Raw genomic sequence first — 17,787 nt, 5'->3', positions numbered from 1 at the left:
AAGATCCAAAATGAATTAGATACCAGAAAATATAATAGTGGAGGAAGCTATAAAAGATCTGGGATTGATTTCTTTGGTATAAATAAATGTCTGTACCATGGGTTTCATGAGTCAGCATTTCTAATGTAGGTAAGTTACAGTTGTAAAAATTAGATAACACTGAGTATGCATGGGATAGAGGAAAATCTGATTCTGTAATGAAGAGGCATCAACGGGTATCTTTAATAGTGTATAGGGTCTATACAAGGCATGTAATTGTACAATTACCAACACTTTACTCCTCAGGTGATTCTCTATGCACTCAATCATGCTCTCATTGAAAAGCATTGTCAAAACTCACATTATGTTTAATGGAAAAAGAGTTGACTCCAAATGATGCAACGCTAATGCTCAAAGTGTTCACTGGAAAAAGAATGCCAAGAGCTGCCCCTCCTTTTGCTTCCAATTGCCCAAAAGAGGTGTTACTCAATTCATGGCCATGATACCATGTGTAAGTGATGAAGAGAGAAAGCACATCCCATAAGCCCACAGACTATGAGCTGGTAGTATATTACTTGACCTGGGGAGTAATACTGCAACCCTGCAATATGGCTGCAGATAGGAAGATAAGACTTGATTTCTCTCCACCAATCCATCTTTAAATGAAGTGAATTTCACCCACTCTGTTTTTTATTGTGGAATTAGTGACACTTCAAGCCATTTTTTGATCACGTGGTGGATTTTCCACAAAACAGCCTTTCTCCCTAAATGTAAACATCACTTTTTTTTAACATGTGTTTACCATGCCCATGTAGTTCTTTATATTTCTTGTAAAAATAATGTTTTGTTACATTTTTTATCTTGGTTTAAATTGATGCCAACATGAATGTGTCAGTTCACACGTGTATATCATTTGCTATGCAAGAATAGCAAAGCACTTTACAATATCACTTAATTGTATCTGTTAATTAATAAAACTTCCCACACCCTGTACTTATTTCCATTTTCCCCGTGGGTAAACTGAAGCACAAGCCCAAAGTCACAATGCAAATCAGTGGTAAAATCAGGAATAGGTCTCAGGAGTCCTGACTCCAAAGCTGTGTTCAATTCATAATAGCAATCCTACAAAAATAAATTAGCATACATGGAAATGGAATGGAAACAATCACATAGTCTCTCTCTCCATAGTTTTCAAGCTTACATTGCAGAGTTATTTTAAACAATAGGTCTGATTTTCATTTACACTTGGGAAATTTATGTAACCAAGAATCAGGTCCAGTAGTAAACAACATTTTAAAACTGATAAAAATATCTCGATAAGAACCTCTTAAATTACACAACTCTAAAAATAGGGAGCATGTAATAAACTAAAGAGCCCTGAAGTACTGAGGTCAAGAAAAAGGATTTAGCTTTCATGGTTTATTGTGGGAAAAATCTTTGAAACTATCATTGCAGGGCATGACCGTATTCAGAAAGGAAACAGGATAGTGAAATATATAACTGAGTGGTAAAGTGGAAATCAAAAGAGCTGATGCTATTACTTTGTAAAGCATTAACCTGCCCTACACATGGTAGAGGCTAATGCACATTGATGAAAATAAATTGGCCACATTAAATTGAAAAATAAGACATCATATATGTTGGAGTGCTCATAAAATGAGATAAACAAAAGCTGGAGTAATAAAATGTGAATTGGAGAGACCAGGACAAGTCGGGGCAACACTTCTGTCATTGGTTCAGAAATTCCTAGGACTTCATGGGTAAAACTGAACCCTGCTAGGTGTCCTTTGAATACGGATGCTGCCCCAAATCAATCTGCTAAGAAATTCAGCCGCTAAGCCAGCTCGCTGAAGGGCTAGCTAAAATATGTGAGCTATCTTCAGTTGAACAATGATGAAGAAGGAGGGATTTCTTCACTAGAAGTTTCAGGTTTCAGATACCTTTAGTTGTATAAAATGTAAATTGTCATCCATGCCAATTTCTTGAATGACAAAGAGTATCAGAGATATTTCTTGTAAGTGAGCAGAATGTAAAGAAAAATTCTGCAATATATGTAACATATTGTGCTGCATACTCAGATCTCGCTTAGTCAGAACCTGAGGTGGGAAAGTACAGGTGGCTTCATGAAATCTTTTGCATTCTCTTGATCCTGGAGCTGGTACAGCCTCTGGCATAACTTAGAGCAGAACCCAGGCTGCTCTAAACTGTTCAGCTGTCTTTGGCTGTAAAGGCTATTTCAGCAACCAGACTGCAGCAGTGCTCTGGCCATGCCACCACTTCTCTAGACAAGGCTTCTACCCCAGAGAGAGAAGTAGTAGTTCTGTGCCACCTGGGAATTCTTCCTGGGACTCCTCCTGAGGTCAGTTATGAGGCCCCTGTGTGCTGGAGCCAGTATACACATACACGCTATCATTTTCAATGCTATCTACTAGAGCTGGGCAACATTTTTCGCACAAAATTTATTTTGGCAAAAAAATGTAGATTTGGTGACACCAAAATGTTTCATGAGTTCATGCTGGGTACACCAAATTGTTTGCTTTGAAAAAAAATCCTAAAAATGATTTAAAAAAAAAGAATGCTTAGCATTTTTTAAATGAAAGTTTTCAATTTTTTAGTATGGAAATGAGTTGGCTTCAAAATTTCCCTTAACATTTTTTAAATTAAAAAGCATTTTAAAATGGTCAAAATTATTGATTTTGTCAAAACAGAACGTTTCATTAGACAGAAGTGAATTTTTTTCTACATTTTTATTTACCAATAGCTTTTGTTTTCAGTCTGACATGATTTTTTTAAAATGATCAGTGAACTGAAAAATCTTATTCTCCCACCTCTGCTGTCAACCTGATTGCATCTAACTCTTAGCTCCTGGTAGAAGGTGGGAGTGGGGAGAGGTCTTTGAAAGCTGAAGACCAGCCCTATTAATCTCATCATGGTAAAGATAAGTTACTCTCCTCTCTTCAGTACATTTAAATACATCACCCTCTAGATTCTTCTTGACCTTATCATTGTCCTCCCTCCTACACATACTCACCAGGGCTATTCACTTCACACACGCAACTGTATAAGACTGGTACACACAAATCAAAGTGGATTGCCAACATGCTTAGACAAACATTTACAAATCTGCTGAACTCCCTTCCCTAGCACCATCTTGTAGCCTTTCTTGATCTCCACAAATAATGGAGCTAAAGAGAGGAATGTTGCCTGTTTCTTAAGCTTGCAGAAGTACCTTCTGAAACCTGCGTATGCTGCTGGCAGAGTACTTATTTTTAGTTTTTCCCTGGAGAGGCCTGAGCTCAGGTTAAAGGTGGTTGCTGCTGCATCTTTTCTGTGAATATGCATGTAACATTGACATTTTATTCTGTCCTGTGCTCCATGAAACAAACCTAGAAGTTGGCTTGCTCATTTCATCATTCTAATAATGTCAGTCCTTTCTGTCTCCTGCGATTTTACTGGAATGCAACCAACAGCCAAGAAAAACCTTCAGAATCTGGAGTCTCTATTAATAATGTATCACCTAGATTCTGAAGAGCTGTGTGCAGGGTATAAAAGCTCTCTTGCATATTATTTATTTTTTACAACTACATGAGGCACAGCTGATGTCAGGAAGTCTATTTAATCCCTCTGGATGGTATTCACAAGTGGACAGCCATCTGTTTTAGCAGTCAGATGACTCTTTTTTGAACCACGGGTCTCTGAGCTTTTCCATGCTACACTGCTACTATAGAAGCCCCGATTTTGAGACGTGTGATAATCATACAAAGGAGAGTGGCACTAAAGTGGGTAGAAGCTTTTTGCTCAAATACAACCACTTTTACTTTAGCTACTAAATTTACTGTAGAGTGTTTGTTTAAAATGAGGGAAGACATTTAACTAAAGGCTAGAGTGTGACTTGGATTATGCATCCAACACAGGAATAAGAACTCTCCCATCCCCTCATGCACCTTCATGGGCTAATTGGACCTTTTGTCCAGGCACTTAGGAGTAACTGGGTGCTGTGCTCCCCCAACTCCATCCCCAGAGCAGGTGGATGAGATCTGGCAGGAAATGGGCAGCGCCTTGGGTTACACCTCTGCTGTCAAGGTCACTTTACTCCTCAACACTAAGCAAGGAGGAAGCAAGAGATACATTGTGACTCAGAAGGGTCTCTGAGTAACAATGCCTCCCAGGGCTGCTCCTCAAGTGAGATGCAGCTTATGCACCACCTCTTTCTCAAGGCCCCCTAAAGGCTACCCATACATGAATATGGCCTGATTTTTAGAAGTACATGGCATTCATTTCTCCCATTGACTTCAGATAGAACTGTGCATGCTCAGCACCCCTGAAAATCAGTCCACGGGGGTATTTTCCCCCTTTAATTAGTATTTTTTTAAATGGTGAAATATTCCTTAAGATTGGCTACCTGAATAAATGAAGCTCTGTAACCAACATTTAACCTGAGGCTTTGGAAAAGGGTTCTTGCTGTTTTGTTTTAACTGTGTGGTAGGTATTCTTTGAAATTTACAAAGAAGGCAATGGCATTAGGTGTTTCTGTAAGTCTATTTTAGAAAAAGCAAAAAAAAAAAAAAAAAAAAAAGGAAAAGCCACTGCCCTAAAGGTGTATTTTTTTAATCCAACAAAAATGTCACTATACAGTCAACAAATATCGATTCAGTCCTGTTTCAGGATTTTGTTAGTACTTAATCTGCTTCTAACCCTTTCAACAGAGGTCTGATTTGGACCCAAAGAATTGTAACATTGTGATAGCCAAAGGTCTTTATCAGCAAAAGTGTGTGGAATCAGATATCTGCAAAATATTTGCAATGAAAGCAAATTTGATTACAAACCTTTAACTCATAATATAATAGACTTGTTGAAAGGTTCACTCAGATTTGCAAGTCTTTTGGGGAAACCTGAGCTTAGATATGGTGTTGTGTGCAAACCATTTGAAATTCATGATTTCATCATGAAAAAAACACTGTGGTTTCCACTGAGGTTGTGAATGAGCTATCTGAAAATAAAATAAAAATTGCTGGGTGGTGGGAGGGCAAACCCAAATGGACTGAAATGAAAGAAAATTTCACAGGTAACACAACAAGTTGTATGGGATGTTGTAGTGCCAGAGGTTGTGTGAAGTGGTATGACACCAGAGGATAGATTCTGGGTATGTTCAAGTGGCGATTTGGAAAGAAAAGGATTGTTGTTTTGGCTTATAACTGGGGGTATATATGGGTTTGACTTACAGCCAGTCATATCCCTGAGAACTTGTGGTGATGATGATGAGGCGGATGGTATGCCTTCCAATGAGTCAGGACTGAGTTACCACTTCTAAATTGTTATATTCAAGGGAACTATGGTAGTGGACTATGTATCCAAACTATGGACCTCAGTCAAACAGAAGGTGTGTTGTAATTGTACGGTACCTGTTGTAAAAACATCTACAAAAATTGTAGCTATTTCTGGAAAATATTTGTAGTGTTGTCAGTCTGTTCCAAGACCGTTTTTTACAACATGTAAACATACCTTTTGGCACCAGACTGCTGATTTTTGATACATAAATGTGATAAAAAAATCTGTTCAGGTTAGGGAGAGATTCATATATATAAAGTCTCACCCCTACCCCACCCTTACATACAAAATATAGATTTTTACAGCTCTGATTATTTTTGGCATAGTACATTGTTTCCTAAAGTTTGTATCACAATCATCCTTCAGGGCCACTGTAAAGTAAAGAAGTTGCCATACAATACAGCAGCCTGATAAGACGAAGATGAGAATAAAGTTGAGTGCGTTTGTTTTTTTTTCTAATATGCAAGCACCTGTAATTGTTCTTCCACCTGCTGATGTTCAGATGCACATGCTTATTGAACTGTTTCATGATAATTAAAATTGAAGTTGTATTTTGAATTTGCTAATAGCACTTACTGTAATTATTGTGTAACGCTTAATTGGAATTCATGTAATTATTATTTTAAACTACTGTGCTCACTATGGTTTGAATTTTTAATTCACAAAATACATAGTCAAATCCTAGATCTGATTCCCTTTTAATGATTGATGATGGTACATACATTTTAATGTTTCAGACTATGTATATGTGGCAGAATTTTTACAATTCAGGATTGGTAAAAATACACTACAGTGTTGTTATGTGTAAAGTAGGTATCATTTTAATTCAGTATAGTTTAATATCCATTATCTTCATTTAGCAGGGCAGTAAAATAGTTTTAGTTTTGAGATTCTGGAAATAAAGTAATGTACATAAAGTAGTTCGTTCCGCGAATTACTCTGCTTCTTTTAAAGGAAAAAATAGGAATGTCGTCATAACTCTTAGCATGTGATTCAGCATATATATTTATTTATTTTGATTTATAAAATATGCTAATCAGTTAATAAGTTCACGCTGTGAGGCTTTACATTTAAATTTTGTTTTTTTATAAAAATATACAATGAAAAATAAGGTGTTTGTATAATATCTTCATGATATTTTTATTATTATTTATTATTCATTAATTCTCTGTTAAAATAATCAAGATCTTTCTATGGATTTTTAAAATCATTTCACAGACTTTAATAGAGAACTATATGTATACTATAGAACTCTAGGTCATACTTAAACTCCTGAGAGCAAAGCATATCTCTATTAAATTCAGTCACAAAGGGTGAAATCCTGGCCTTATTGAAGTCGACAGCGAATTATTTCAATGGGGCCAGGATTTCACCAAAAAAAGTTTAATTCTGGGATTTTCAGAAGAATCCCTAATTCCTTTTGCAATTAATTGAGATTTTGTAAATCCACCCCAGATGATTTACCTGAGGTCATATAGGAGGTCCCTGGCAGATCTTGGAAGAGAATGCAGAACAGAGGACCTGGCCGCTTGTGATTTTAACCACAAGACTATATTTTCCATGTATAGCCATTTAAAAAAATGGGAGCCTAAAATTAGGCTTCTAAGACTGTAGACTACATCAGTAGGCATATTTACATACATGCTCAGCTCTGCATAGCTCCCATGGGCTTCACTCCCTCTCTCTTCACCTTTTTGTCACCAAAAAGGAGGAGTAGAGAACTGACCTTAATATTTGTCAGAAAAAAATTTGCTTACCGTCGTTCTTGATACATAGGAAAGCATATTTAATCATCATAAAAGGACACTATTGAATCTGATAGTATGGGCTGTAACTTCTACACAGCTGTGCGTGAATTCAGTTTATTAATCTTAATTTTACCAAAAAAAACCCCCACTCTTCCATACCCATCTGTCATCTCAGAGCAGCAAGAAGCCTGTTGACATCATCCACTAACTGTGCTTTTGCATTTCAACAGTGTTTTAACACCATGCAAAGGATTTCATGCTGTGAGAAAATACAAAGATTATATTTGCGGCAAGACAGATTCATAGGTGCATGCGTGCAGATAGTCAGTTGCCAAATGATGTATTTATACAAATGTATGAATGACCTAGCCTTTCATGTTCTGGAAATAAAAAAAATAGTTGTATATGTCATCTTCTGAACTTGAGAATGTGTATTACTGTTTTCTAACCATATCACATAACTTTAACTCTTAATTTTAAACACAACTCTTTAAAATGTTTTAATACAAAAATTATTTGGATTTTTGCATATGTGTTTTTCAAAAGATATGCTCTTGTTCAAAGAAATCATTTTGGGGACATTCTATGGCCTGTGTTATGCAGGCGGTCATACTAGATCAGTGCTACTCAAAGTGGTGGTCCACGGACCGGTGCCGGTCCGCGAGCCATTGGCTGCCGGTCTGCGTGCACATTGGAAAAAAAAATGCGGGTCCCCCACATCAGATAGCTTGAGAAGTGCTGTACTAGATGATCACAGTGATCCTTTCTGGCCTTGGAATCTACATATATTCATTGCTAACACGTTAAACCTCTTTTTGTATGTTTAACTACAGTAAGCATTGTTTAGTTACTTTCCACAGTAACAAATAGCATGATTTTTATCCATTTCATAGTTCAGCGTTTAAAAACATCCACGTGATTCTTTCTTTCCTCCACTATTCTTCATATGTTTGCTCTTAAGATCTGCTTTTAAGGACTGAATTTATTTTAAAAATATTTTCCTTTCCGATAACCTCTTTGTGAATGGGCTGAGTCCCTATCCCAGATTGTAAGTCAGTGTCTAAACTCACCCTCACCCCCAGGGTTAGGCTTTACTGATAATTCACAGCAGCAGTGCAACATAAAACACAGCTTAATTTTCTTTCTGAAGATTGGCTGGCAATTTTTCATTGTCACCATGAGCACCCAGTTATTGTGCTCAGCAATTTTCAAAACCTTCTCATTTCAATCCCAATTGTAGCAATACTCCCTCAAGCTGTGCAAATACTGGAGAATCAGGCATCCTATATTAGCAATGCACATGTGGATTGTGCTCTGAAGGCTCCAAGCTTATGCCAGAGAGGTGGAAGAGACTGAATTGTGCTGTACAGGACTGTGGGAATTTTTTAAAATAGTGCAAAAATTATGGCATGTGGAATATATTATGGGATGTAGAAAGTGGCTTGGTGGGAACTTGGTGGGAACCTTTGCTCCCAGAAAACCCTGGTGAGTCACTAGTACCTGACAAAGCACTGCAAAAATGTCCCAAAAGGCACTGGATGGACACTGGATACCTACCCATAGTGCACTGCACTTTACATTGAAGCAAGTGCTCCTGGTGAGGAGCAAGCATGCTGATGCAAGCAGCCAAGTGCATGCAACCAAGTGATGTACAGACTTCGGCAGTGGTATGCTGATGTAACTTGCATCAGTTGATCTTTGTAGTGTAGAGAGGCCTAAGGTTTCCCTCAAGGCCCTCCTCTATCCTAGCTCTGTAGCCCAAGGAGAGACTCCCATTCCATTTATTCCCTAGTCAAAACTAATTGGACCTTTTCCCAACCATGACTGAGCAGTAACTACTGTGTATCTTAATGCAGGGTATAAGCACCTGAGCCGAGGGTGACTCTGCAAAAGAGCCTTGCATTCCTATATTGGGTCTAAAAGTCTGCCAGACTGCTATACTTTTCCTCTTTGTTTTAGGTAGGTAGGCACCTAAAGATGCAGGTTGGTGTTTAGTGGGATTTTCAAAAGCACCTAGGCACCTAACTCTCATTGAAACATAAGTACCTTTAAAAATCTGGCCATAATTAGTGTATTAGGTTTCAGTGAGCATTCTGTTTATTTCCTTTTAACTTTGCAAGGAGACCAAAAGTTTGCCAAATGAAGTGCTGCAGTAATTTGTACATCAAATCTTTTTTTCATTTCATGTTTTGAGACCCTGTGATATGTTGAAAACGCTTTGTTCAAAATAAATCTATTATTAATAAAATTTACATATACTTGGATGAAGATGCTACTGAAGTTCTAAGTATTGTTTTTGTTTGCTGGCATTATTAAAGCATGCCATTTTCCACTAGCCCACACTGCTTGTTATCAAGAAAAAGCAGTTATTATTGATTATTTTTATAATAATAAAATGAAATGCAGTGTCAAATATACTGAACTTTCAGGGCCAGATCCTCAACTGGTGTAAATCAACATAGTTCTATTGATTTTTCAATGGAGCTATGCCAATTTATACCAGGTCAAGATCTGGGTGCAAAACTTTGGCCAAAATTTTTAACTGTTGATGTCTAAAATTAGGCACTTAAGGATACAATTTTCAAAAGTGCCTGAGTGATTTAAGAGCCTATGTCCCACTGACTTTCAGCAGTTCCTATGACAGATAGGCACTTTTGAGAATTTTACTCCTAAATTTGTAATTAGGAAAATGAGCTGGGAACGGTTAATAGCTTGGAAAATCCCACCACCTTCCTCAATGGTGGAATTGAACTGGGAGAGGAGCATGCACAGTGGGGGATGCAGATGTGGCACATCCCCTCCAGAGTCTCTAGCCACTCATTGGCCAGCTGTGGCAGGAAGGGAACTGATTGGCCCCTTGTCCTCCCCCTTCATTAATTTAAATCCTAGCCCAGGCCATACAGAGTCTCATTTTGCACCATTTCAGCAGCTCCTCCCTGTCCTGATAGCTTCAGAACTGTGTTTTGCAGATGCTGACAATCTGACCAATTGCCTGTTTTAGGGTCAAGAAAAAATTATTTCATCATGTAGGGACCAAATTGGCAGAGACCTAGGGAGGTTTTTGCCTTTTTTCTCAGCATTCTGGAGGATCAGTTAAATTAAATACCATAAGGATTCAGTAATTAGTGATAGGACTTGCTAACAACATTAGTTCATCATATCTTGCAGCTGGTTTCCAATGTGGTCAAAAGGCTAAAAGGAATGTCTCCCAGAAGCAAATGAGCTGCGATTTGCTGATGAGTCTTGTGCTCAGGAGATAGAGGGGGATTTGGTGGCCTTCACAGAGTGAGATCTCCCCCGTTAGCACCTTCTGTCCCACTCACAAGGGAGGTGCTGGTAGGATGAGCGAGCTGAGTCCTAAGGAAATGCTGAAGAGAGTCTATCCCGAGTTATGGTTTATATGGTAGAAGCCCAGTAACACCCATACTGGAGCCACTTTAAATGTCTGTTATGTGACAGTATGGGTGAGAAAGAGACAAGTTGGGTGAGGTATTATCTTTCATTGGACAACTTCTGTCGGTGAGAGGGACAAGGTTTCAAGCCACACAGAGCTCTTTTAAGGTCTGGGAAAAGGTACTCCGAGAGTCAGCTAAATGCAAGGTGGAACAGATCGTTTAGCACAAGTAGTTAGCACATATCTAAAAAACCATTGGAGCTACAGTGCTGATAGAACAGGTAGTTCCCCCGTGTTAAGTTTAATAAAGTGTGGCCTGCTACTTAAAATCCATCCCTGTGTCTATCCTCATTTGCTGCCATGTACCCTTTTATTTAGGTGCCTAACTTTAGGCCTCTATGTTTGAAGACGTTGGTCTTTTAAAATACATTGTTATTTAAATGAGAGTTTGCTTTCTTATTAGATGTCTCTTCAAGTTTTATCTTATAAAATAGTCCTTAATTCAAATAATTCATTCCTTTCAAAATAGGTGAGTCCTAAAACTTCATTGTTTTGTTGCACTGAAGAGAGTTTCTCCATGCAGTAAGATCTCATCAGTTCTCATAACTTAGCTGTAGAATCAATAATCTTCCTTTAACTATGAGTGAAGCACACAACAAGAATGCCACAAGCAATTATTTAATCTTTGTAACTTGGGTCTGGTTCAGGACCACAGTGGTCTAATTAAAAAGTGTTTTAATATATCATTGATTTCTTGACAGGATATGCAAAGTTGTACTCCGCTCTTTGCATTAGTTTGAAGCAGCTATTACCCTTAGCTAAGCTTCATATGGAAGCATTAAAATAGGGGAAGAACGGTGGGTGGGGAAGAAGATCAGAAGACTGGAAGCAGAAACTATAGAAATTTTGACAGGTTTCAGAGTAGCAGCCGTGTTAGTCTGTATTCGCAAAAAGAAAAGGAGGACTTGTGGCACTTTAGAGACTAACCAATTTATTTGAGCATAAGCTTTCGTGAGCTACAGCTCAGTGCCACAAGTACTCCTTTTCTTTTTATAGAAATTTTGTTTGGGGAAAACAAAACTATGTGATAGTTATTCTGGAAGAACTGGCTCAATAGAGCCTGTCTAGTTAGCTTCCATCGTTATCTTTAAAAGTTAATGTGATGTTTTGAAAAAGATGTCAGGTTGTCTGTATTGGAAATTGAATTTGTTTATTCATCCACATGCCCAGTAAGCCAAAGCAGTAGCATCACAAGTACACTGGATTGCCCTACGAAGGGCTTTGCCCCACATTTGTTAGGATTGCCTCTAGGACAACTCAGGTAGTTGGTCGGCCAAAAAGCTCATTCAGTCCTTGGCCTCTCAGTTAAAAATGCCAAAAAATGTGCTGAGTAGCCCAGGCACAGAGCTGGTTGGGAAATTTGCTCTTTCCTGTGGAAAATTTTGATGAAAATCAAAACCTAATTTTTGGGGGCCAAAAAACAAATTATTTTGATTTGGAAATGCTGCTGGGCTGCCTTGTGCTCCTATTCTCTTCTGTAGGCTGGTCTACCATCTCCCACGCTGCACCAAGGTGTTCCCTCATGAGTCCCTTGCCATGGTGCCTCCTGGGAGAGGCAGTCATGCTGTTGAATCTATAGAAGAGAATGGGACACAAGGAAAGTGAACTACAACTCCTGTGAGGCATAGCAACTGGATCAAAATAGAAGAAAAGACATTTTTCATAAAGAATTGTTTTTTGAAATCCCAGTTTTCCATTAAAAAAAACATTTTCCACAGAAACTGTTTAACCAGCCCTACCTAAGTACCAGCAACATTTCTCTCATAAGCCAAACTAGAAGTCCTAGGGGAATGCAATTTAAAGCACTCTGAAGTCTGAATTCTCTCCAATGTGAAGGGACAGTTGCTGTCTTTCAGGGGTATTGATCTAGGACAACTCCAAAGAGTGAGGTATCTAAAAAAAGTTAAAAATCCTTATAAAGGACAGCTTTACAAGTTTTTCTTATTTGGATATTATCTGAAGGGAGGAGGAGAAAGGGAACAAACAAAGCCATATAGAGAACATTAACTGTTTCTCCCAAATACAATCCAAAGGCAAATGTAATTTTTTTTTTAAAAAGGGTGTATTCAGTATACACATGACCATAAAATGGTCTGCACACTTTAGATATTCTAAATAAAATGATCTAAATCTGCCAGTTATTTAATGGATAGTGACCTAGTAAGCAAGACACATCTGGAATTTTAAGATTCAGTTCTTCAGGAGCAGTTAAGGTTTTATAAAGTAAGGTTTGGAACAGTAAGATTATCTCCATATGAAAGACTTCTAAACATTAGAACATCAAATGGTGGGGTTGGATTTTTTATTTTGTGGTAGCACAAAGACTCCACTGCATTCTTGGAATGTATCACATGGAATGAGATTTTCAACGTTCCTAAGTGATTTAGGAGTACAAGTCCCATTGACTTTTCAAAATTCCACCTTCCATGTCCATGATTCTACTTGCACAGACTTTATTGTTGGCCAGAACATGATGGTAACTCTACCAGGCAGTCAGATCTGCTTTCACATCAGACAAGACTGTGAATAACTTTTAAGAGGACACTAGGAAATTCTCAGCAACCAAGGGACCATTGATTTACACAATTCTCTGTCATAGCAATTGGACTGAACTTTGCACAGGCTTACACCTAGTACAGACTCAGTACTTTCAATGCAATTAACACCTGTGAAAATCCATGCAGTTTTTCCTCACATCAGACATGCATATTTGTCCAAAAGGTAAAAAGAAACTATGCCGCGGATCCTGCAAAAACATACATGTGTTTCGCTCCAGTGGAACTACTCACAGTGCATAAAGCTAAACACACACATAAGTGTTTGCTGGATTGGTACCTAAGATTGAAGTCAAAGCCCAGACATTTATTATAGTCATGTGTGGGAAGGAGAAATTTAACAAACTACCAGTGAAAAGGCCTGATCCAAAGGCCATTAAAGTCAATGGGAGTCTTTCCCTTGACTTCAGTTTGCTTCTTTTTAGGCCCTGAAATTAAAAACAACATTGTATTGTTGCTAAAGGTTTTAAATGATAGTGACTCTTTCTTTGGCATATAGTAGTTTTCAGCCTCAGTCAGGCATGATATATCACATTCAGGACATCTAGTCAATGAAACTCAACAATACAAAAAATGAAAAAAAAAACTTGGAAATTACATATGCAGGAGAAATGTTGTATTTTGCATTCAATTTTGAGATATTTTAGCTTTTATTCTGCAAATGTTATAAAATATTCATTTCAGATGCTTCTGAAATATAGGCAGAACACAGAATTCAGCATGGCACATTTGAAATGCCAGCTCTGCTCTTGGTCCAGCTGAGAATATAAATAAATTCAATTTTTTATATATATGTTTCAGAACCTGTTGACAACACTTGGCTAATCTCAGCTGCAAAATCACACAAGGCTAAGAAAGCTGTTAGTGTTTATGGATTTTTTAGCCTGTGCAGAAATATGCTTCATAGGAACAAAAGGTTGAATATTATTAAAATTTTAGTTTAGTTTAATGTATACTCAAATGTCCAAGAGAGGCCCTTGTCACCCACCTTATTCAGGTAGTTTTAAATTCAAACCCAGATCAATTCCTGCTATACATATATATTTAGCATTTTGTAATGTAAATGGTGTTTAATACATTTCAGTAATGGACAATATGTAAAAATCATAATTATTTGAAGCATGTCTGTTTGGCATCTTTGATTGCAGGATCCCAATATGCTTTTCACAGATTGAAACATACTTGTTTCCTTCTACTCATTTTACAAATGGATATATGGAGGCACAGAAAAGTTATGTGACTTGTCCAGATTCATGCAGTGAATCAGTGGCAGAGACGGAAATAGCATGTCCCTGTATTAATGAACAGGCCACTTGATCAAATAGAACCACTAAGTACATGACTGCTACATGGTAAATATAACAGTATTCCTACCAATCTCTTTATCCGTTCTCTGTGTGTTTTTACATGTTTAAAACAAGTAACGTTAAGTCCCTATATTCATTTAGGATGTTCTGATTATTATTTAATTTTAAACAAACACTTGAAAAATATCAAACGTCTGGATGTCTAGCAGTAGTTCAGATTAAAAAAACTGTATAGCATAAATTGTTACTGCTTAGCTCAATAGCAACATGCCTCTGCATCAGTCCTGTCACCAGTGGCCTGTGTTTTAAAAGCAGTAACCTCTTTAAATATAATAATAATATCCAAATAAATGGTGTACTATAGAGATGAATGATCTGGTCACTGCTTCTCTCATCTAAACTCCACCTCCACAAAGAGAAAATGACTGCAGAGTAGTACCAGTATAATTCTAACCAATACCATACTTACTTAAGTTATGCATTTCTATCCTGTTGCTTCCAAAAATAACAGCCCTAAAAAGTAGTTGCTATACCAAAGAAATAACTGTGCATATTGTACATAGGTTAGAGCATTCAGGCTAAAAACCTCTTTCCTGTTATGGTGGGTATATCAATTTCTAGAGGTAATAGAAGTTCATGGAAGCAGCTAACTTTACAAAAGTTTAAGGCCCCTTTCAGATGTTTCAGGTTGAACAGTCAGAAATGGAAGTACTCAGATTTAGACTTTCTAAAATCTTGGCCTCTACCAATTAATCTCCCTATTGCTAAAATAAAGAGAATTTTTTTAGCTATATTTTAAAATCAGAAATATTTGGTTTTGGTGTCACACATTGCCACCATACCAATCAACCAACAGACTGAAGGGATTGCAGGCTTTCTTAGAAATTAATGGGTTACATTTTCAAAAGGGTGTGCAGAGATTCAGCTATGTAAATCCTGCCACACCCAGGAGCTCTGTGGCTTAATCCCCGGGACCTGCCTTGAAAAATGTAACTTTAGGGCAAATAAGTGAATTACACAGCTAGGGCTAGAAGCTAGTACAAGGTCTCATATACTGAGATTCGCTTGTGTAAACACAGTTCTGAACTCTGAAATTTTCAAAGGCTCGGAAGGTAGTTGGGCAACCACATTGCCTTGAATTTCAGTCGGGGGAGCTAGGTGCCTTCTTCCTTAGAGCATGTCTTGTTTGAAAGTTGTACTGCTTTAGCGGTGCTGACATAGTTGAAGCAGGACAGCTGCCTAGTGGAGATGCAGTTATATCAGTAAAAGATACTTTATGGGGAGGGGGAAAGGGGGGGAACCTATATAAGGCACCTTTATACCATCCACAGAAGGGCTTTTACTAGTATAACTAAGTCAGTAAAAAAAAAAACAAAAAAAAAAAACCACACACACCTCTAATCAAAATAATTATACCAGTAAAACTTTAAAGTTTAGATCAGGCCCTAGACTCCTTTGAAAACCACAACCTAAGATATGGTCAGCCATGTAATCACACACAAAAGGGAAAAAAATTGACTAGAAAATTTTATCCTTATGAAAGTTATACAATCGTGAAATAGATAGGTGTTGTGTTTAGGAACAAATTTTATGCTCATATAATAAAAACAAAAGATTCTTTTTTTAAAAAAAAAATTACATTGTTTCATAGTTGTTTTTTATTCTATTACCCTTTAAAAAAAACCCTTTAAAATAGCTGTCTCTGAAAGCACAGTGCTTTTTATTCACGTATTTTCAGAAAATTTACACTATGCATAGCATGATTCCTATACACATAATTAAATTATAGACAGGAATACTTCAGAAGGAGCATAATTAATATGTCTTCAGTTAAAAAAAAAAGAATACTTAACTTTTAGAGTGAAATGGTTCAGAACACTTTTTTTTTTAAAATATCACCCAAATACTGATTTATGTGATAAGTGGGAATGGTTTCAAAATCTAGTCTCCACTAGGTGCATAATTAATTGTCTTCAACTGATGATATATGTATCTGAATTTTTCACATAACTAATAAACATTTTGCAATGGGGTCATAAAATTTGCATTTTCTTTTTGCAAGTGAGAAAGAAGGAAAATAATAAACACACATAACTACGTTCAGATTTGAAGCAAATTGTTAAGATGCACATCTGCAGGCCAGAATTTCAGATCAGATTGTTCCCGTAAATGTGTAGAGGACTAGCACCACTTTAGATCCATTTAGTCTTGTGACTTCCACTCACTTCAGTGAGCATTGGATGAGGTCCGTCGCAGGGCGATGTCTCGCAAGTGCGGTGCCTCCTGCTGGTCATCCTTGGAAATTAGCTCTTCCAGCCTGGAGCACCCTCTGCAAGCCAGTGTCTCACCCCCGCTGACACCTATGTCCCTCCCAGACCTTGGTGTTCTCCTTGCCAGGGTTCTTCCCCCGCAGAAACCCATAATCTGGGTCTTCCCACCCAAGCGATCCCTCAACCCTCTAACCCCACCTTGCCTCAGCGGCCACTGCCAGTCACCATCTAGCCCCCGCTTCCTGGGGCAGACTACAATCTATGAAACACTCATAATTGGCAAGGGGGGGTTGGACTAGCTGCCTCTGCCTATCTCTAGGCTGCCCCTCTGCAGCCCCAGTACCCTTTCATAGGCCTTTCACTAGGCCTGCAGTCTGGGGCTTTGCTAGGCTGGAGCTCCCCAGCACTGCTCCACCCTAGATACCCTTCTTAGCTTCCCAGGCAGCCAGGTCCTTCTCTCTCAGGAAGCTAGAGAGAGACTGTTCTTGCTTCTGGCCCACAGCCCTCTTACAAGGGCCAGCTGGACCCTGATTTAAGCTGGCCACAGCTGTGGCTACTTTCCCAATCAGCCTGCTTTTACCGTTTACAGCCCTCTCCCAGGCTGCTTTAACCCCTTTTGGGCAAGGGTGGGGTAGTCACCCCGCCACAAGGTCCTAAAAGCCCAAGTCATAGATTGGTCTTGTGCTTGCCCTCTGCACAGATAAATTTCATTCTCTGGGCGAGTGTGTGCCTTAAGGACAGTACTGCCTACTGGTCAATCCTCACAATCATATACCATGGACCTTTAAGAGTTTTAGGTGGTCTGATACACAAAGCCTGAGGAGACATGGGGAGACAGGAAAGGGGTCTCAGGAGAAGTATAATTTTGAAGGAATTCTGTTACTGTATCTTTAAGGGCCAGGGACCTGGAGCCTTGCAAAGAGAGTTGGGCAGAGTGCCCTTCTCATTCATCTGATAAGGAATGAGCTGGGAGAAGTGGGCAGCATAGATACTGGCTGTCTCCTTCATAGTAGGCAGATATAGGGACACTGCTGGAAGTAAGAAGGCTCATGCAGGATTCTGAGTTAGCAGGGGTAAGACAGCAGCAGAGGAAGTCTGCCTACGTAACCCTCCCAACTTGAAGGTGGAAGGACTGATTGGGAAAAG

At 38.4% G+C, this 17,787-nt stretch overlaps 1 protein-coding gene across 13 annotated transcripts in view; it reads left to right on the top strand.

Annotated features, from left to right (window-relative positions):
• The window catches only part of RBFOX1 (RNA binding fox-1 homolog 1), a 2,389,987-nt gene that overhangs the window by 797,761 nt on the left and 1,574,439 nt on the right, over positions 1–17,787 (top strand). The window lies entirely within an intron of this gene.

Source organism: Chelonia mydas, chromosome 10, assembly GCF_015237465.2.
Source record: "Chelonia mydas isolate rCheMyd1 chromosome 10, rCheMyd1.pri.v2, whole genome shotgun sequence".
NCBI lineage: Eukaryota > Metazoa > Chordata > Testudines > Cheloniidae > Chelonia > Chelonia mydas.
The sequence above is the reverse complement of the archived record's forward strand: the minus strand, read 5'-3'. Positions and strand labels throughout refer to the sequence as shown.